The sequence below is a fragment of the Anastrepha ludens genome, chromosome 2, assembly GCF_028408465.1.
Source record: "Anastrepha ludens isolate Willacy chromosome 2, idAnaLude1.1, whole genome shotgun sequence".
NCBI lineage: Eukaryota > Metazoa > Arthropoda > Insecta > Diptera > Tephritidae > Anastrepha > Anastrepha ludens.
The window spans coordinates 121726627-121749930 of NC_071498.1; positions in this window are offsets into that span (position 1 = coordinate 121726627).

A 23304-nucleotide genomic window follows, 5' to 3' on the forward strand; every position below is an offset into this window, starting at 1 on the left:
GCCCATTCAAGCGGAGCTGTTGCCGCCAAACTGCATTAGTTACGTTATGAATTGCGTGTATTTGCATATTGCACTGCCGTGTATTTGGACATCGCGAAAGCTTTTGACAGAGTATGGCACAAAGGACTTCTATATAAGCTAAAAACCATTTTACCACTTATTTAATATCCTTAAAAGCTACATGACTGATAGACACTTCTTCATAAAATATGACGATGAGTGCTCTGTTATCTTGACGGCGTCTGCTGGAGTACCTCAAGGAAGCGTACTGGGCCCCATACTATACTTAGTATACACAGCAGATATACCAACGCCAACTACTCGAGGATCAATGATAGCTACATTTGCAGACGACACAGTTTTAGTGTCAGCTAACCACAATGAAGAAGCAGCAACAAAAACACTGCAAGATACGCTATCAGCTACAACGTAATGGTTTGAAAAATGGGGCATTGAGGTCAATAAAGACAAAACACAACATGTAATATACGCGAAGAAAAAACCTGCAAGATATCCAATCCAAATTAACGGGGAAGACATAAAAATACACTCAAGTGCAAAATACTTGGGCATAACGATTGACTCAAAACTCACATGGAAAAAACACATACTAAACAAGAGAAACGAGATGAAAAACAAATTCCGACAACTCTACTGGCTACTAGGAAAACAATCAACCCTAAGCTTACTTAATAAACAAATGATATACAAATCAATAATCAGACCGACATGGACCTACGGACTAGAAATTTGGGGGACTGCCAGTAAATCAAACCTACAAATCATTCAGAGAAGTCAATCTAAGATGCTAAGGACAATCACAAACGCAAATTGGTACATAAAAAATGACGACATTCACCGCGACCTCGGCATAGACACTGTCACTGAAGCAGTAAAAAGAAGCAGCAGTAAGCACAACTTGCGACTATTAGAGCACAAAAACCATGAGATGAGACTGATACCGGAAATGGAACTTAAACCAAGAAGACTAAAGCGCAAAACACCCACAGATCTTGCTCGTACTGTAATATAAAATATAATAATATATAATAATATAAAATTATAGAAAACTAAGTATTAGTAAAATTATAACTAAATACCACCAAAGACAATAATGTTCTCTTTCCAAGGGAAGGGACATTTTAATTCCAAACCCTAACACCAATTACTTATTGTTAATATTAACAGATCGTAATTTATAATGGAAATAAAAAACAAAAAAAAAAAAAAAAAAAAAAATGAATTGCCGCCGCACCCTTCGTATTAACCCGATCTGGCTCCCTGCGACTTTTTCATGTTCCCTAACAAGTAGAAATGGCTCGCAGAAAAAATACTTAGTTCAAACGAGAAAGTCATCGCCGAGGCAGAGGCGTATTTTGGAGAGGTTGAATCCGACAAATCCTATATTTTGGAGGGGTAAAAAAATGGTCGGAGCATTGGGTGTAGGTCGAAGGCTATGTTGAAAAGTAAAAAAAATTTACAAAAAAATGGTGTCCTTATTTATAACACGGCTACTTAATGAATACCCCTCGCACATTCAAAATTTTGTTTGCTTTCAATGCTTTCAATGCGTGACATCTACTTTCTAATGTTGCCGCGTGTTTTTCCAATTTCTTGTACGTCAGATAGAATTTTCGCGTCTAGGCAAGGCGGAAGGGCACAATTTAACTGCTCTAACAAATGCTCATAACGAATACTTTGCATGAACTTTGCGTATGATAGAAAACTGTTATTATTTTGTTTCCAAGAATTGTCATTCGCTATTCACTTCTTCTTAATTGGCGCGATAACCGCTTACGCGATTTTGGCCGAGTTTAACAAAGCGCACCAGTCGTTTCTTTCTCGTGCTAACCGGCGCAAATTGCACACACCAAGTGAATCCAAGTCCTTTTCCACCTGATCTTTCCAACGCAGAGGAGGCCTTCCTCTTCCTCTGCTACCACCAGCTGGTACCGCATCGAATACTTTCAAAGTCGGAGCGATTGTATCCATTCGGACGACATGACCCAGCCAACGTAGCCGCTGGATCTTTATTCGCTGCGCTATGTCTATGTCGTCGTAAAGCTCATACAGCTCATCGTTCCATCACATGCGATATTCGCCGTTGCCAACGTGCAAAGGTCCAAAAATCTTACGCAGAATCTTTCTCTCGAACACTCCAAGCGTCGCTTCATCGGATGTTGTCATCGTCCAAGCTTCTGCGCCATACGTTAGGACGGGAATGATGAGAGTCTTGTAGAGTGTTAGTTTTGCTCGTCGAAAGAGGACTTTACTGCTCAGTTGTCTACCTAGTCCAATGTAGCACTTGTTGGCAAGAGAGTTTCTACGTTGGATTTCAAGGCTGACATTGTTATCGGTGTTAATGCTGGTTCCTAAATAGACGAAGTCTTTTACAACCTCGAAATTACAACTGTCTACAGTGACGTGGGTGCCGATACGCGAGTGCGCCGACTGTTTGTTCGAAGACAGGATGTACTTCGTTTTGTCCTCGTTCACGACCAAACCCATTCGCTTTGCCTCTTTATCCAGTTTGGAGAAGGCAGAACTAACAGCGCGGTTGTTAAGGCCGATGATATCGTTATTCACTTAATCACTTGGAAAAAAGTGCGTTTAGCGTAGTACACATAACAGAAGTGAAACTTTCAAAGGCAGACAAGGAAAGAGGGAGTCCCCGAGAGAGAAAAAGAGAAAGGGAGAGGGAGAAAGAATATAATCTAAGTAAATTCAAAGCATAGACAAAATTTACAAAAAACGGAGAAGGGTCGACCGGTGTAGGTAACAACGCGCACTACTCCGAGCGTTTATCACCCGCACAAACGCAGCGATTCCAGGACCGCAACAACGGCACAAATTACCGCAAGACAATACCAATAAATCCGACGCCGGAATGGATAGCACGTTATAGTACGCACAAGCATTAGCCAGGAAACGGAATAAGCGCGAAAAAGTAAAGCAGACAAGGAATGTAAAGAAATTGAGTTTTGTGGAAAAGTTATTTTTTCATCAAATGCGCATTCCCAAAACTCATTTTTGAACTATGGTTTCTTCTACAGTTTTCCTAAGAATTCCGAATAGAATTCGAAAATGCCATTAAAAAAAAAAAATAAAAAAAAAATTGTCCACCCTAAAGCACGTGCATAGCATTGAATAGCCATATTGTAGTAGGATGTGTACAGTACCAATAACCACGCCGGCCGATATGTCAGTTAGATTAGTGGAAAGCTGTCATAACATCGATAATCCTTGCTTCTAATAATCCTTGGCTTCATATCGGGTTTTTATTGAAGCAAAATAAATTTGTGAGCTTCACAGAACGTGAGGTCAAAGTATGGGGTGAGAATGGTGAACTGTGTTGACATTTGTGTTCAGTAAAATTTCCCAAATAATAATGAATCGTTTAATGCCAGAACAATGCTTTCCAACTGTGGAAATTTACTTTGAAAAAATAAATCTGTTCGCGAAGTTCATAGAGCACTTTGTCCATTTTAAGTGCGGCATCATCAGTTTTTATTTCTTTCGAAATGAGGAAGGAGCGGCCGTTAACATGAGTGGTGAACACCATGTAAAAGTGGTGTCGCTGCTGATACCATTTTTGTGTTCGTTCTATTAATATACTAGTGATTTGAAAGAGTTTATGTCAGGTCTCGGTCGCCCTAGTTGACTTTCGTTTTAAGCGTAAATATCCTTTTTTATCTGACGTCAAAAATGTCCACGTTCGCCCCGAAAAACCAGCAGTTGAGGGATGTCATGTTTCATTATTACCTTTTAAAGAAAAATGCAGCTGAATCATATATTGGTCAATATTTACGGTAATCACGCTCCATCAAATACAACTTGTAAAGAGTGGTTTCGGTGCCTCCAAAGTGGCAATTTCCACATGAGTGATAAAGATGGCGAAGGGGCACCGAAAAAATTCGAAGATACTCTACTACAACAATTATTGGATGAAGATGCATGTCGAACCCTTGATGATGTGTCTAAGAAGTTGAATGTTGACAGATCAACTGCCGATAAACATTTGCACGCGACGAGAATGGTCCAGAAAGCAGGTAACTGGGTGCCATATCAATTGAAGGAGAGGGATATCGAAAAACGTTTGGTAACGTGTGAATTGCTTCTCGAACGGCAAAAAGAAAAGATTTTCTGCATCACTGGCGATGAAAAATGGTTCTATTATGACAACCCTAAGCGTTGACAGCGACAGCGAAAAAAAATATTCATGCTTCAAAGGTCATGTTGTGTATCTGGTTTGATCAGAAGGGTGTCGACTATTATGAACTCCTTAAACCATCCGAAACCATCACTGGCGATTATTACCGACTGCAGCTGTTTGAATCGAGCTCTCAAAGAAAAAGCTACCGGAATGGGACGGTAGACATGACAAATTGATTTTGCTGCATGACAACGTCAGGAAACGCGTTGCGAAATCGGTCCAGAAATATTTATAGGGACTGAATTGGAAAATCTTTCCCCAGCCGCTGTATTCGCCAGACATTGCACCTTAGGATTACCATCGGCTCACTTCTTACTACGATCCGAAAAGCGCTTAATGAATAGATCAAATCAAAAGGACTGGATTCTTTCGACAGAGGAATCCGCATGCTGCCTGAAAGATGGAGTAAAGTTGTAGCTTCGAATGGCATATACTTCACAATTCATTGTTTAAATAATTCGTAACATTGGCTCGGAAAGAACGGAAACTTATTCCCATACCCAATGATTCCAACAATACTTCTGTTTTGTATTATCAATTTAAGTTATCTCTTAAAAAAATACCCGATGTATACCGTCAAAGCAAAAAAAGAAAATTTTCTCAAGACCTTCACAATAGGCAGATATAACTGACTTGACTTCACCATCTTCAGCAAACGTTTTGTCTTCAAGCTTTGATATAACTTTTTGATACTAAATACATATGTACTGACCTCAGTAGGCCAGCTTCAGTGCGGATAGTCTTGAATTTCCCCTGTTGTGCGTTTAAATAATTTATGAATTTTCTATACAATGTTCCCAGATGAAGCACCCAAGCCCATCACGGCACGAAACTCAGTGTTTTCCACGGCTGTTGGTTTCTCCCAGGTTTACTTGCATCTGCGGCGATATTTCAAAGCCATGCTCTGTGCCAGGGTTGTAAATTTTTCGTATTTTCCAGCATATTTTCTCTCTTCCACAATTTTTTTGTTATTGGCCGTACTTCTTTATCAGAATGTTCATTTCACAGTTTTATGTTACCTCCAAATTATTTACGAGTATAAGTAGATAGGTGAAATGGATAAAGTACCAGGTTGCTACTCCCTAAGTACCACTAAAGTGACGCTTCCATAAGATTGTGAGACCTCCGATAGACAGAAATCCACGGTCAACAAGAGCTGTTGATGTCACGGAGAAGGTTGATGGGATTTAGGTTGGAATACTGCCCCAGCCTGTAGAAGAAAGGAGAACCATGTGTTTATATTCATCGGGCTGCACATTTACAGAGGAATTACTGATCATTTTATGAGGAAACTTTGTCACTACCAGTATTCACGTCCGTAATGGTTTTCTAGCGCTGCGTTAATGGAATTATAGTTACGCAGGTAGGTAGGTTACCTAAAAAGTTGGTATCTAAAAATTGATTGACTGTTCTGATATAAATATTACTTTTACTGGAATGTTATATGTCAAAGTTTCAGGCCAATCAGAGCAAAATTGAGGGAGTTACAGCATCTTTACCACGGAGATTTGACAGTTTTGTTGTTTCACAACCGATTTTCATGATTTTTGCATACTTAGAAAGGCTGACGCTTCCGCAATTACTGGAAGGTTATATGTCAAAGTTTCAGGCTGGTCAGAACAAAATTGAGGGAGTTACAACATCTTTACCACGGAGATTTGACAGTTTTGTTGTTTCACAATCGATTTTCATGAGTTTTGCATACCTAAAAAGGCTGACGCTTCTGCAGCTGAGCGAGTTATAGCACTTTTACTGGAAGGTTATATAGTATGACAAAGTTTGAGGGAGTTACAGCATCTTTACCGAAAAGATTTGACAGTTTTGTTGTTTTACAACCGTTTCATGTTTTCATGACTTTTGCATATTCATTACAAAGTAACCATCTTGCAATGCGAAATAAAAATAACTTCAGTACAAATCACAGATACTTTTTATACTAACATAAATTTACCGATATAAATTCAAGTGGTTGGAAAACTTTACTGTATGTATGTAAGTAAGTCATGCATATTTATTTGAAAGCGTCGTCACACAACTTTGCCGATGGTGTGCATTGCTGCAGGTTGGCGTTTCAGGCGGGTGCAAACATTACTTACATCGCGAAAACTCGATACCAAACAAAGATATATTTCCACCAGCACGTGAGCTAACAGACATGGAAAGAGCGCGAATGGATAGACAGGTGAACTGACAGAAGCAGACAACCGGATATGTAGCGGGATAGATAAGGCAAAGTGTACAAAGGTACGTATATATTTACGCACATATCTACATGGGCAAATAGAAATACATGCAAAGTTTCCTTTTTTACAAACACATACATGTACATTCACACTTACCTTACGCTACGTATAAAAGTGTAGCATTGGCGTGCCTCTACGCGCCCTGCCACATTCATATATGCATATGCTGACATACATATAATATATGTAGATATATATTTATGTAAATGTGTATGTATGTCCCTATTTTATTTTGCTATGCTTTACCACACAGTATCATTTTGTAAAAACTTTGCTAATGGCACTCAAAATAAAATGTAAAGGCAAACTTTTTTATCGTATTATTACTAACTGTTATTTTTGTTATCATCATCGCGTTGTTTTTAGTAGTAGTTAGTCGCATGACTAAATTATTTTTGCACTGTTTTTTTAATGAAAAAATTTGGTTTGTTGCTTTGTGTTTTTCTGTTAAGTTTTGAGATGAAAACTACATTAATTTACGATGATTTGGACCTGTGGCATTTTACCTTTTGAATTGTATTGAACATTTGCACTTGAGTAAGAATGCAGAGACAGATATTAAAAAAATTGGACAGTTTTTAAGATACGGTGAAATTTAAATTTTTTGAGTTCTGAAAAAAAGTGATCTCAATAAGTTGTCATTACTGCAAAGAATGCAGTTGGTTGATTGAAATCTTTCTTTTATAAAATTAGAAGTCATTTTCTATTAAATGAGGCAAAAACATGTGATTGATTTTGTTTCGCTGTTTTTTTTTTTTGTTAAGGGGTTACGGGTAGTCTACTATCGACCAAATATTTACAATCTTGAAAAAGACCCGTCAAAGGAAAATCGACACACACCATCTTTTTGTCGATCTCAAAGCTGCATTCGACAGTACGAAAAGGAGTTGTCTGTATGCCGCGATGTCTAAATTTGGTATCCCCACAAAACTAATACGGCTTTGCAAGATGGCGTTGCTCAACACCAGCAGCGCCGTCAGAATCGGGAAGGACCTCCCCGGGCCGTTTGATGCCAAACGAGGTTTCGGGCAGGGTGACTCGCTGTCGTGTGACTTCTTTAACCTGATGTTGGAGAGCATCGTACGAGCCGCAGAACTTTATCGCTCAGACACAATTTTTTATTAGAGCGTACAATTGCTGGCGTATGCCGATGATATTGACATCATCGGCCTTAACAACCGCGCTGTTAGTTCTGCCTTCACCAAACTGGATAAAGAGGCAAAGCGAATGGGTCTGGTGGTGAACGAGGACAAAACGAAGTACATACCTCCTGTCTTCAAACAAACAGTCGGCGCACTCGCGTATCGGCACTCGCGTCACTGTTGACAGCTATAACTTGGAGGTTGCTAAAGGCTTCGTTTATTTAGGAACCAGCATTAACACCGATAACAATGTCAGCCTGGAAATCCAACGTAGAATATCGCAGGCGATGGAACGATGAGCTGTATGAGCTTTACGACGACATAGACATAGCGCAGCGATTAAAGATCCAGCGGCTACGTTGACTGGGTCGTGTCGTCTGAATGGATGCAAACGCTCCGGCTCTGAAAGTATTCGACACGGTACCAGCTGGTGGTAGTAGAAGAAGGGGAAGCTTTTTTCAAAAATTTAGATTTTTTTAAACAATTAATTCCCAAATAATTGTCGAAAATCTGAAAAATATTTCCTGAGGCCGCCGTATTGTTAATTTCGAGAAAAAGCTTCGATCAGGCACAAGATTATCTATTAAAAAAAGAATTTCTCTTGTTGAATGATTTTAGACGAATCTCCAAGGACTTGTGATAATCACCGCAAGTGACTTCTGGAAAAACGGGCTGCACACTAACAGCGATAGCTTTTACAATTATTAATGATTTTTTTTGAATTTTGCTAAAGTTAATTCGAAACGTGATGTATTAATACTATGTTTTTGTGTTTGTAAAATAAAGCAATTGACAAACACACAAAAATTATTGAAAATTATAATTTTTTCGGGGTAGCCCTAACCCCGTAAAGCTTTCGTCTCATTAAAAAACAAAATTGATTGTGTTTTTGCTTATTTATGTAGATTAAAGGTTCAAAAATATTGTTGCGAAACGATTTTCGAAATTCCGAATGTTTACGGAGATAAAATAATTTTTAACCGCATCCTCTACTGCAAAACTTTAAAATTAGTTTTCAGGCAAAACAAAGCGTGAATTGCTATTTATGCGGAAAAAATGTTGTTGGGTTTGTGGAAGCAAAACTGCAAAGCTAGTTTCCAGATATATAAACAAAAATTTATGTACCTAAATGTGCTCAAATTTAAGCGTTGACATTTTTACAAAACCAGTTCTTCGAATTCAAGAAGGAACATACAATTTAGTTTGTCTCGAAACCACGTATTGGCCACACATGCATATGTATATAGCCGGTTCTACTTAACCGATTTTGATGAAATAAGATTTAAATGACGTATAATTGATTTCGTTATCATGTGAACTACGAGCGTTTGGAAAAAAATTGTAGTATTTTTTCGGACCTCTGAAGTCAAAAAAAGGGCCAGACAATTGTTTTTCATTTTTGAACGTACGCTTTTTCGTAAATTTTTTTAAGATTAGTTCACACGACAACGACATTCATATTAAACAAGAATCTTTTTGCCTTTTTGATTTCAGACACCTGTGAGTCCCGGAGTCCGTGTCGCCAGCGACATACCGTTTTTTGGAAGACCTTTTTTGCAGGCTGAGAAATTTTTGAACGAACCTCGTTTAGCCAAAACAATTTTTTTTAACAATGCATCAAAGAAAAACATACTCAAAACAAAAATACAAATCCTCTTTTGGTTTCTGTTTCACGCGCTTTTAAAGAAACACCAAAAAACATTATTTCAAACGTGGCCAGGTGCTTAAACGTCAGAATCGCCAATTAATAATAAACTATAATGACTCTAAAACTAAACTATTGAAACATCGTGGGTAACGAGATCTCTGACTCTTTAGCCCGATCATCCACTCAATTCTGCAGCCATCAAAGCCACGTTTAGCAAACGGGATTACTTTATCCCACAAGCGAGTTTGGAAAGCTGAGAAAGGCCACAGATGGGCAAAACTGATGTTACCTATCGTGTCCGACCGACTGTCACAAATCCTTCAGTCATTAAGCGGAAGGGAGTGCAGACAGCTGGTTAGACTGACGACGGGCCAGTTTCTGTGGGCGAAGCACATGGGAAAGGTATGCATTTCAGACAGTGCACTCTCTGCAGTATGTGGGGAGGAGAATGAGACGGTGGACCATCCTCTGTGCATCTGCCTGATCTTCTTTCGAATCCGGCTTGAGGTCTTTGTCACTGATATGTTAAAAAGCGACCCTTGGGTCCTTGACACCAAAAGATCTGCTCAGACTTTTTCGGAGGTCGGTTAGATTTAAAGAAAACGTTGCTGGAGTGCTGTACTTGCTGTTTGTCCAAAAAAAAAAAACTATAAACGTACTCTTTATTTTAGTTTTACTTCCTTCTCTCTTTTCTAAATACAACTATTTCCAACTCATATTCTTTGTCAAAGTAAAGGGAATTTAGCTTCCATGTAAAATCTTAAATAGAATTTTAAATATCATACAAAATTTTTTATTTTTTTGATTTTTAACTCCATTTATTACACACAATCTGTCTTTAAAAAAAAGTTTAGTATTATTTAGAGTTACAATAGAATGAAGTTTAGCTTTGCGTAAGAACACACCTTTGACTGGAATCTCTGTAGCATTTTCAGGTTAGATTTTGAGGCGGAGCCTCATATTTCGACTCCGTACGTCCATATTGGTTTAAGAATTCCTTTGTATATGAGGCCTTTATTGGCTTATGACAATGCTTGGCTACAACCAGGAACCAGAAAAATGCACGCCCAATTTTTTTTTGCTTTAAAAATATATCACACCTGTCTGGATTAAATTAGATTGCAGGTTCTTACTCTCGACAGAGCCGAGATCTTCCAACTTATTAAATGATTGTCTACCCAAAATGGCGAGTCTACGTCTGTATAGAGCAGGACCGTGACACAAATAGTGCGGGATCGTCTCTTCTTCTTCCTCGTCTAGACAACTTCTGCAGAAGTCATATGTTTTCACACCCATTCTCTGGGCATGCCTACCGATTAGGCAGTGCCTCGTATTAACTGAAATCAGAGTGTTAAGACTGTGCTTATCTCTTCTTAGCAGAAGTTCCGTGCGTTTAGCATTGAGAGTGGGCCACAGGTGTTGGGCGATTTTGCAAGTGGCTTCATTACGCCATATTTCATTCGCTACTCATTCGCTTTCTTCACGGATACGTAATTTACATGTTTGCAAGGGTATACCTACATTACTGTCTATGTACTGATCAGCCAATTTGGTACCGATTTTTGCTAGTTCATCGGTTCTGAAGTTCCCCTCAATGTCACAATGGGCATGAACCCGTGTTATCATTAGGTGAAATGACTCAGCATCTCGTTAAGAGATGCGCGGCATTTCAAGGCTATCTTGGAAGTTGTCGGCTGTTTTGTGACGGATTTTATCGCCGCCTGGCTATCAGTGAAAATATAGATATCATCTCTAGGTATCGCATCACACTGTACCAGTGTCACCAGTGACGCCTGTCTAGTAGAATGCCTAAATATTTGTCATTATCTGTCTGAGGTATTAGTGCGTTGTTTAGAGGTACGGCAAGACATGAGTTGTAGAGAGGCATGAAAGTAATCTGCACAGATTTGGTTTCGTTATCAAAAGTAAAAATAAAAACATATTCGTATAAACGCATCAATTTAATTTGTAATATAGACATATTTACAGAAATTTTAATAATTAATTGGACTTCTATTAAACTTTTTTTTATTAATAACTTGAAAAATACGTTTTGGTATTGATATCAGAAAATTTTCCAGCAAAGTGTGATCCAAATTTTACTAAGCATCCTTAATAGCCAATTTAAGCACTAGTACAGTCTTTTACTGGTATCCTTGCCCTTTTCTGTGCTTACATTTTGCGCGTCATGCACCCAGAGAGGCTCTCAACCGGATTCGATTCGGGACTGCAGGGACTGCCAGGAACTGTTGTGCTCTTTGAACCATTTCAACGATTCTTTAAGAACGTGAATGGCAGTGTTAGTTGGTTGGGAAAAGCTCTTAAGTTCATAAAAATACCCGATAGGAGAAATAAACTGAAAAACTCTTGTAAAAAAATTTTAATAATATTTTGTGATTTATTCAATACTGAAGATTTGGGTATAGCGTTTTTAAAAGTGAAATATCTTTGGTTTTTAGTTTAGTATTTAGAAATTTGTGAATATATTTTAAATATAATATAATTTAAAAACATTTTTTTTGTCAGCTATTATAGCCAGAGCGGAGAAAATTACGAAAATTCACAACAGGTCATCTGCCAAGATTGGAAAGAAATATCGATAGCCATATGACTCCTTACAGACCACATCCTACTCGATATACGCAAACCAATCAGCGGCCTCCCACAGTGACTTTTGCAGAAGCTGTTATGTGGAAGAAAAACCAAAAACTATCAGGCAAGTATTGAAGTTACTATGTAACTGCCCGGCAATATATTGGTAGGAGAAAAGAAAGATAGAAACATTTTTCAGCAGAAGGGTTTTAAGTGAAATAAGAGCGGCAATTTCTGCCGTTTATAGACATAAACAGTTTTCAAAATGAAAATTTTCCAAATAATCCAAAAAAGAATCTCGCAAAACGCTTCAGCAAATATAGTCTTATGAGTCATCCGCTAAAAATATTTACAAAAGCGATTCATAATAGAATATATGTATAAAAAATGTGAAAAAGTAATAGGGCAATCACAATTTGACTTCAGAAATGCTATGAGTGCAAGAGGCGCATTATTTTGTGTTCATTAGCTAGTAGAAATTTGAATGGACATGAACGTTTTTTGAAGTTGTGGAATTTATCACCAACTTTACCATATGTGGCAAATATTTTTTTACACGATTTTTGGTTTTTTTTGCACGCATTTCTAAGAACGTAACTACCGTGCTAAACAGAGCCAAGTGTAATTTACAGTTTTTTAGAATATTGCGCTAGCTCGCAGCTTACTTACAATGGCATCACAACAATGCCATCAGCGAAACATATTTGCTAAGGAGTTACTAATTTGTTGCTCCCCAACACGCATACAAATGCTCCCTCATTAGCATTCCTGACATTGCATTAGCATCGGCGTCATGCGAACATTATTTGCATTAACAGCCTGCTATTAACATTAGACTAACATTGCACTTAACTCTCGTGAGCGTCAACATATGCAGGAAATGTGTTAGTAAGTGTTTATTGTTCTTTTTGCAATAGTAATGTGCGGAATTTGATTTTGAAGCTTGCGAAATTCGAATAATGTAAAATTAAATTTATTTTCAACAAGGCGGTGCTACGTGCCACGAAACCATTGATCTTTTACGGGAAATGTTTCCAGATCGTGTTATCTCTCGAAGAGGTGATCACAATTGCCACCGAGGTCTTGTGATTTAGCATCTTGTGACTTTTTTCTTTGAGACCACGTGAAAGAGAAGGTCTACGCCAACAGTCGAGGGTCGATTCTAGACCTCAAAGATGCAATTCGTGAGGCTACCGAGGACATAGGGCAGCCACTTTGTAATTCGGTTATGGAAAATTTCATGAAAAGGATATTGTCCTGTAAGCGTGGCCGTGGTGGAAATTGGCCTAATGTTATTTTTCACTATTAACGGTATACCTTCCTCTTTATAAACATTCGATCATTTTATATTAAAAAATAGCATTTTTCTTTGAATATCAAAATAATACCTCTTATTTCTTACCATAGAAAAAGAACTTACTTGGAGTATATTTATTTTAAGCTTAAATATTGTGATACAATTGAATTCTTCTTCTTAATTAGAGCGAACTTAACAAAGCGCGCTAGTCGTTTCTTTCTCGTGCTAATTGGCGCCAGTTGGACACACCAACGCAGAGGACGCCTTCCTCATCTTCTGCTACCACCAGCTGGTACCGCATCGAATACTTTCAGAGCCGGAGCAAAAGTCCAAAAATCTTGCACAGAATCTTTCTCTTAAACACTCTAGGCATCGCTTCATCGAATATTGTTATCGTCCACGCTTCTGCGATATATGTATGTTAAGACGCGCATTATGAGAGCCTTGAAGAGTGGTAGTTTTGTTCCTCGAGAGAGGACTTTACTACTCAATTGTCTACTTAGTCCAAAGCTGGCAAGAGAGTTTCTCCGTTGGAGCGATTGAGTTTTACGGCTCGCACGTTCCCCTCCAACACCAGGTTAAAGAAGTCACACGAACTCACGAATTCTATGTTCTGAATCAAGGAAATAATTATTTGCGACATATTTTCTTTAAGGGGTTTTTTGCGTCGACAAATAACGTTATGCTGAAGAGACCCATAGTTAGTGCCGACCTAAATTCAATAGAACGCCTCTGGCACATTCTTAGCAAGCAATTTTATAAAGACAAGGACGTAATCCTAGTGCAGCTTAAAAAGCTATTCAAGAGGAAAATGCGAAAATCGTCCCTAGTGTCCCTCAGTGACGAGTGAATTCGATGCCACGAAGACTAGTAGCAGTTACAATAAATAAAAGAGGACATACAATCAATTAAATATTATTTTATATATTTGTTTCTTTTTAGGTTTAATAGTGTTGTCGTATGTATCTATTTTCTTTTACGCCTTTGAAAATTATTAAATTTTTACAAAAAAAAAAATACAATTAGATACATTTTTTAATAAGTTTTTTTCTTCCGGTTGTTTTCTTCCCTTACGACGAAGGGTGGGCTAACCTCTGATAATTTTAAAGGGTGGTTAAGTTTCAAGGGTTGGAGTTGATTTTGAATAAAATACAATTTTTAAAAAAAATTATTGTGATTTCTCTTTATTATGATAATATTAGTATGGCTCAATTACGTATGGAACAAAATGACCACCGCCTCGCCGGCACACCTCCATATGATGGTCCAAATTTTCGATGACGCTGAGACATAATTGAGGTTCTATGCCGTTAATGTGCCGAATTATCTCATCCTTTAGCTCTTGAATGGTTGCTGGCTTATCGACGTATACCTTTTCTTTCAAATAACCCTAAAGAAAGAAGTCTAACGGTGTCATATCACATGATCTTGGCGACAAATTGACATCGCCGCGACGTGAGATTATTCGGCCATCAAATTTTTCGCGCAAAAGAGCCATTGTTTCGTTAGCTGTGTGACAAGTAACACCGTACTGCTGAAACCACATATCGTCCACATTCATATCTTCCACTTCGGGCCATAAAAAGTTCGTTATCATCTCACGATACCGAACACTATTCATAGCAACTGCCTGACCGGCCTCATTTTGGAAAAAATGATGCCGCAAGCCCATAAATCGCACCAAACAGTCACTCTTTCTGTGTGCATTGGTTTTTTGGCAATCAGTCTTGGATTATCATTTGCCCAAATGCAGCAATTCTGCTTATTGACGAATCCACTGAGGTGAAAATGTGCTTCACGAAGTGCGCGATATGCATTTTGATTTGAACGCCCGTTTTCATAATAAGTCTGAATAACTTTAACGCGTTGCTCGATTGTGTATCTTTCCACGGTTCAAATAGAATTAGTCTGAAATTCAAAAATGTGTAATGAAGTGCAGAAACAAAATTGAGGTTTAGGAGTGGTTTACATTCAATATCGGCCATTAAAATTTAACCACCCTTTATAACAAAAAAAAAAATCATTTTTCAGGGTTCCATATACCTATTTCGCCTAGTGTATATGTATGTGTAGCTCTAGAAATATAGAACAATTATCTTGTTTGTTTGTTCAATGCTTACAAATATTTTTTTACTTCAGCTTTAATAAGTACGACGGGGAAAAAGTGAAAAATTCTGCGCTAAATAACCTTTAGTGCTATCTGGGTTAATTTATAAGGGAATTCATTTTTTTTATGCAAATATCTACCTTTACCTACCTGCCTCACTTTTTCACTCTTCAAATACCATAAACTTTTGCCTTCATAATGGCAAATGCTTGTAATTTTAAATCAATTTTATGTTACAAATCTGCAACTATTCGATATCTGATTGCCAAAATATGACAAATCCTTTTCTCATTTGGCTGACACACATACATATGCACATATTTACTCGAAAGTAACGAAAATAGTTGGTTTCGCCGCAACACCGAAATCAACATGAATTACACAATTTTTACACTGCAAATCCATCGATTGTGTGCTTAGGCCTACGAAATCCGATTTGTGTGAAACATGAGCATACGAGCATACACGCACTCGAATCCATAGAAGTGTGTGGGGGAGAGGAGAACATTTTTGAGGCAAACCTAGATATTATATACTAGAAATGTGTTCGCAGTAGTCACTTAAATGGTAGATTCCAAATGAACTTCGAGTTGTGCAAAAGCCGAAAGCCGGTGTGCTTTCGTACATGTATGTGTGTATGTGTGCGCATTCATATTTCTGCGAATGCGAGCTGGTGTGTGGTTTTGATGGCTATGCTGGCATACAGCCAATTTATTTTATTTTTCCGCATTTAACTGCTCACTTGAATCGACTTTATATTTCTCAATTTACCTTTTTTGCCGTTATTTCTTGGGCACGATGTGAAAATTCGAAGATATGTTTTTCTTGTTGTTAATATTTTGGCATGTAAATGTAGGAACTGTGTTTTTTGTTTCGGTTTTTGTTATTTTATGGATATTACTTTTCAGTGTTGGGTTGAATGATCCTTTTACTGGCTACTGACAGCGAGAAATCTTTTAAAATAGCGTTTTTCATGATTTTTTTTCCTCCCCAAAAGCAAGATTTTCATTCATTTTAGTGTATCTAAGAAGAACCATTTTTTCTAATATATCTCAGAAGTCCGTCGTTTTTCATTGTTTGCTGATTTCTGATGTATTTGCATGTTTTGTGATTATACGAGGTGTGGTTACCAATTAATGAGATTGATTCTGCTATAAAGAAATTACGCGTGCATCGAATGTGAAGAATGTGTCGATCGACATTAGCTGGATTGACTTTAAATTTCCGATGGCTAAGGGTGATTAGCTCAGCAGCATTCCCCAGAAAATGTATGCAGAATGAAAATAAAAAAGAAAATAAAAAAAAAATAAAATAAAAATTTAACCTTCGCTTTCGAATGCAGCTTCTTTTGCTTCTGTAAAAAAAAACGGTATTGCCATAGAATTCCTTCGCACTGAAGTTGCTCCTCTGATCCTTGATCAGATAAATCAGACAAAGTGTAGCAAGGATTTAATCTGGAATTTTACATGAATTTTTTTTTTTGTTTTTTTTTCTCCACATGTATTTTGTACATCTCTGTTGACCTTAAGTGTGCTAGTGGTGCCAAACATAGCAATTGATAAATTATTTTCGTCAGGAGGTGGTATGTCTGCGGTGAACAAAACATAAAGTAGTGGTCCTAGAACGCTTCCTTTCAGAACTCCAACTATTATTTGATGAACATCTGAGCAACTATTGTTCTATTGGGTTGTTCAATAGGTGCGCTTCAACTTTTTTTCGATAGGGAGGGCGAACGACGCAATATTTTTTATTTTTCGCTTGCCATTTGTAAACTTCATTAGTATACATTTCATCATGGAACGGTAGACACTTGAGCAACGATTGCAAATCGTGCAAATGAAAATGATCGTTCTGTTGCTGCTACTTTAAGAGCATTACGGCCATCTTACGGTCCATTTAACAAGCCGTCCCGTTTTGGGGTTATCTGAAGTCATTGGTCTACAGTAACAAGCCGGCGACGATTTGTGAGCTCAGAGCCAATATTGAACGCGAAATTGCTGGAATTTCGGCCGATTTATGCAAAAGAGTGGTCGAAAATTGGGTTCAACGATTGGACTTCGTAAAACGTGCACGCGGTGGTCATGCAAAAGAAATCGAATTTCATACTTAAATGTATATGTTCAAGCTCGATAATAAAAAAAAAAACTCCGGTTGGTTAGGTAGCTCAAATAGCGAAAAGATTGTGGTGGTGGTGGTGATGTTGTCTGACTGACACAGCCTATACCCAATTAGCACAAAATAAGCCATTTTGATACACCACTTGTTGAACCACTGCGTTTTATTAGCCTGTGTCGCCTTGTTTCTTTTCTGTAATTTCTTTCAAGTTAGCCATCAAGACTTTACCCAGTATTTTATGTCGTAGAGCACCTAAACTTGGGCGCTCACACTGATACTCAAATACCGTTTCCTTAGAATCTTCTTGATTGCAGATTGCCACCTTCCCAGCATGGTCTCCCAAAGGCCAGTGGCCTATTATTGTTGATGTATTTTTAAATATGTCTACTCGTTGCTTTCTTAACATCTCGACAGTTCTGGATTTGTTGAGGAATTGGAATTATTTAGTAATTTTGCAGGTATCCATGTTAGTCCATCTGTTAACGGCCGGCTTCTAGAAAGGTGGCAAGATCTGCCTATTGTGCACTCCTTGGAGACAGCCTATTTCCATAGCTTCGACGTCTTTATAAGATCACTCCTGTTTTGCCAGTTCATCAGTTATCTCATTTCTTTTTATGTTCATATGACCAGGTACCCAGATGTAAGTGAAGTCTGTCATGTTGAGCATGCATTAAGGTCTTAATTGCATTGTCTGATAATTCGATGCTAAGATGGCTGCTTGATTGTCTGAAAAAATACATGCTTCCGTTAGTTGTTGTGGATGGTTTCTAAGTATCCTGCAAGCTTCCCTTATCCCGAAAACTGTGGCTTGAAATATACCATTCTAATTCCCCAAGCGAAAAGACTTGGCAGTTTCAAGGTCTTTCGAATATACGCCGGCGCTGACGCCGCAATCCATTTTGGATTCGTCAGTATAAAGTGCAGTTGTGTTCTCTTTGAGAACTGAATTTAAATACTATTCTTTTCGCGTGGTCAACTTTACCTTAAACTCCCTTCTGAAGTATATGGGGTAGTACATATAAGTTAGTAAGGCTTCGGCTGTTTAAAATAACACAGTGACCAAACGTCCTACCATTCCAAAAACCACCTTCTTTATTCTGAAGGCAGTATTCGGTGCTATTGCCGTAGTTGTAAGTCTGTTGGTACAAGTAGCGCATGACATTAAGTGCCTCTGCTGGACATCTCATATATATTATATAATTGGCCCGTAAACCGTTTTTGGGTGTTTGGCCGAGCTCCTCCTCCTATTTGTGGTGTGCGTCTTGATGTTGTTCCACAAATGGAGGGACCTACAGTTTCAAGCCGATTCCGAACGGCAGATATTCTTATTTTTACGAGGAGCTTTTTCATGGCAGACATACCTACACTCGGAGATTTGCCATTGCATGCCGAAGGGCGACCGCTATTAGAAAAATGATTTTATTTATTTTGGTTTCACCGAGATTCGAACCTGTGATTCTCTCTTTGAATTCCGAATGGTGATCACGCACCAACCCATTCGGCTACGGCGGCCGCCATAGCTTCAGTTATTCCTGCGCAGTCAAAATGTAGTATTGTTTTGATTTTGTGAATTAAGCCTTTGTGCCACACTTTGCCAAACGCTTTAGCAATGTCCAAAAGCCACGGAGTAACGATTGTTTCAAGATCGAAATGGATTTTATATTTTTGGGCAAGTTATTTTTTCATATATATCCGCCTTATTATTTTTGTAAAATCATAATAGACGTTGTTCTGGTTGTTGATTTTCCTTTATTCCTCATTCAACCGAACTTTTTTGAAGTGATTTGTTAAAGTTTTCACCTTTTTCTCGTTTGTAACGTCTCATGAATTGTCATATTTCTTGATTGGTGGTTGATTTTAGTACCTTTCCATAAAGATTAGCTTATATCTTTTTTATGTCATTTCTCTTACTTAACGTATCGTCTAAAATTTTTGTAGCTAAGTTTTCGTTTGTCGTCGGGTGACTTAGTTTTTCGTCTTCTTTTTCTTGAGTTTCTTTTCTTAACTTTCTTTTCTCAATAATTTGCTTCTTAACTAATAGAAACGTCAGTTGCTGCTGTATTTGATATATTTGCTTGCTTTGGCGTCAATCTGATCCCTGCTTCTAGTACCACGTCGTTGAAGTGAATAATGGCACGTTCAATGTCGAGTTGCGGTTTTAATATCAGATTATTCATAAGTTGCTTCACAATATAGTCGGAATTCTTTCCAGTTGTCATCAAATATGCGAAGTGATAAATCTATAGGTTTAATATCACTTAAGTAGTTGAGTATTATTGGCGAATGGTCAGAAGAAAGTTGATAGCATGACTGCATTTTTAATTGGTTAAGGTTTATCTTTTGGTTATGCAAAAATCGTTTAAGTTTGGAATTTTTTTTTGTGTCAGTTGACCAGTAGGTAGTTTCCTGGGTACTTAAAAATATGGAATTGGTTTTGCAAATTGCATTTATGAATGAATGGTTTTTAAGAGATTGGAGGGAAAGATATTTAAAAGATGAAAATACGAAATGACATTGAAGATGAATCGCACCCAAGGCGCTCTTCTACATGGTAAAAGATTCAAAGCTCAAGGAAATGATGCCCGTTATTTAGGATACTCATAAGATTATATACATTCCATGGCTCTCTAAAGGACAGTTAGTAGTAGGAATTTATTCTACAACAGTTCTTGCTAATGATGACCCGAATTGTGGAAACACAAATCATGGGTTTTCCATTCAGAAAATGTTGCAATCCAGTCTATGTTACATTGTCTGCCAAGAGGTTTCTAACCAAGTGTAGTAACCCAGCATTTAAACATTCACCTTATTCACATTATACAAAGGTGACTGATATCTGTATATAAAGTCTGCTTTAAAAGGAGCACAACCTGCACTGCTTTGAATAATTAAGGCTTCGCTTAGAGCTTTGTGAGGATAGAGGGGACGTGTACTTGTATTGTGAAAATGTGAATGAGTAAATTTGTGTGAAATCAAAACCAAATGATTTACCGTGTCCGTATCCCCATTTAATGGACCACACCTAGTAAGCAAATTTTTGTGTGTAAGAGTGTAGCTACTTTAGGGTGGCAAAGGGCATGAAACACAAATAAGCTAGCGAAAACAAAAGAAAGAAAAACCAAAAAATAATGAAAGAACAATATTGAGCGAGGAAATACGAGTAAAAAATTGATTGCTTTCTCAGGTAAATTGTGTGAAGCAGACAATTGAGCAACCAAACGGTGAAAATTATGAAAGGCTATAGGTAAATCTTGCCCAGTAGAATGAGAAGTGATACGTCCCAAAACGAAAAATAAAAGAATATTTCTTTTGGCATACAACTGGGACAACAAATTTAATTTTTTTTTGCTTTTGTATTAAGGTACAGAAAAGGTGGTGCCCGCAGCTCTGTTTTTACACGGTTAAGTTCTTTGGAAATGCGTGCAAAAAAAGTAATTTAAAAATATATATGGGACATATGATAAATTTGGGGACAGATTCCACAACTTTAAAAAGTCACGTACGATTTAAAAACTTTAAGTGTTTTCCCAAAAAATCGTGCATCAGAAGTGATATTATAATCCATATTACGTAAGTATTTGTAAAACAAAAACAGTTCATTTTTATTAAAAAAATATCAAAATTAGTGTACAGTGAAATTTTAAGCCACAATTACAAAACTTATAAAAATTCAAACTGAAACTATATTAGTAAAAAATAAATAAATTTTGCAACTTCTTGATAAGAAGCGTGCACGTTTATTACGGATTGGACCAAAAATGCTAACATCAGTATATGGTACACCATATGTCAGATATTATGCCTGATATGCCCACTCCATCTATCGGTTGTTTTAGTATTAGTAACAGCTTCTTTTGGTTTATTCCTTGTAACAAAGTTTGTTATTAACCATTGGTTTTGCTCTCCCGAGTTGTTTATACAAAGGGGCGCAAAATTAATCATTCTATCGGAAAATGTATAATTTTTTGCAAATGTGCATATTTGGCCCTTGTGAACTGAACAGCTGCAGTATCCGAACAGACAAGCCATAGAACGTAAAGATCTAATAAAGATTTTAATCACTCAAAATTATTTTTTTATTCAGTAAAAAAATATTCAAAATTGGGTGGTTAATTTTGCGCCGCCTTGTACAATATTTTTTTTTTTTTTTTATTACCAAGATTACGTTGAAATTTTAATGCACAGGGTTAGTTCTAAAATGTACTTATTGCTCTTACAGGAAACATTTTTACTTGAGAAGATCTCATTTTTGGAATTATGTTTTGGTTGGAAAAAAATTTGTTGTTGATATTTGTGCAAGAACTAAAATTTCGTGGAAAAAACTTTATTAGTGAACAGTGCTATTTCAAAATCGTGTAAAAGCCGTATGTTTCAGGGTATTTCTTGAAATATTTTATTCTAGGGAGTGCTGTCGGGAGAAATATTCTTTAATCACTTTGAAATCGAAGAGAGCGGAATTTGGGATATTCTCTATGAAGAATCTTGGTGGCAATTAATCTGCTGAAACTTTGCTGTCGAATTCTCGTTTGGGTTTTACTAGACCACGATTTGAAATTTTAGTGCATCCATATGGGAGAGAAGGTTCTCCTAATGGAACACCACAGCAACGTTACAGCTTGAATTGGCAATCAGGTGGCTTAAAATAATGCACCAGTTTATAGTTCTGGCTCTTCCCACACACAGCACATCGTTCGTAATACGTTTTGATTTTGTTTGTCTCAATTTTAGTTATTATTTGAATATAAAATTAAAAGAATAGAGCTAAGAACTCTAAAGGGATAAAAATTGACATTTTGCTCGCATTTCAGAAGGGAGAATTGCCGAAATCACTTATTCCTTGGATGTATCGCCAGAGTTATTGAATCCACAGATAAAATACCAAAACCCCTCATTATGTTAGTTACGCAGTGCTGAAGTCACCAGCAACAATAATATCTTCATAAGGTAACGAAATTTTTTTAATGGTATTCGCGAGTGGGGCACAGTCAACATTTTTATTTTCACAAAACATTTCTATGACTCCTTCACAAAGACCTGCCAATTTTATACCCTTTGACTGCGAAGAGTTCGTTGCACATATGGGAAGTGAACCATGTTTTTGATACGCACACAATATAAATGAGAGAATTTTCAAAATACCACTTAGGTTAGGTTGGAATGGGCACATTTGGACAAAGATAAACGGATTCGTTCCTTGTGATCGAGAAAATTAATGCTACGAAAGGGTGAGGAGAGATGATGGTGGGTTGGTTAGGAGGATGGGCTTAGAGTGTGCGGATTATGAACGATGACTGTGCTGCGTTTGCGTCAACTGCTTTATGCTGTTGATGAAGTTCAACAGATTTGTAATGCCAACGCCAGCTATATCAGGAGTAAGAGCCAAGATGCCTAGATCTTAGCCCCGCCAAAGCAGGGCAGATAAGGAGAAGGTGCTGAGATGATTCCACCTCATCCTCCATACATCCGACGCAAAAAGGACTTGGGGCAATTCCAAGTCTCTCAGCATGCACTCCTCGCGCATAGTGTCCTGTGAGAAAACCCACGAGGTTTGAGAGCTGAGATTTTGTCAACCTCAGAATCTCGCCCGAGCGCCCCAGATCCACACATGACCAGAAGGATTTCGGGACTTTTCAAGTTTTTGTACTTGCACAACGCTCGCTGAGTTGGCGGGAAGCCTATCTTTCCAGGGGCAGACCGCAGGTAGTCAGGGAAATCCCAATTTTCTCCCTTTGCGGGGAAGTCACCTCACAGATCCCTTGTCTGGCCAGCTCATTTGCCTCACAGTTTCTCGCAATGTCGCTGTGAACAGGAACCCAGATGAGGCTTATGTCAAAGAATTCGGACGCAGTCGAAAGTGAGGTCAGTCATTCCTTGACCAGTTTCGAATATACGGCCACTGACTCGAAGGCCCTAATTGCCGCTTGGCTTTCGGACTAAACATTCATTT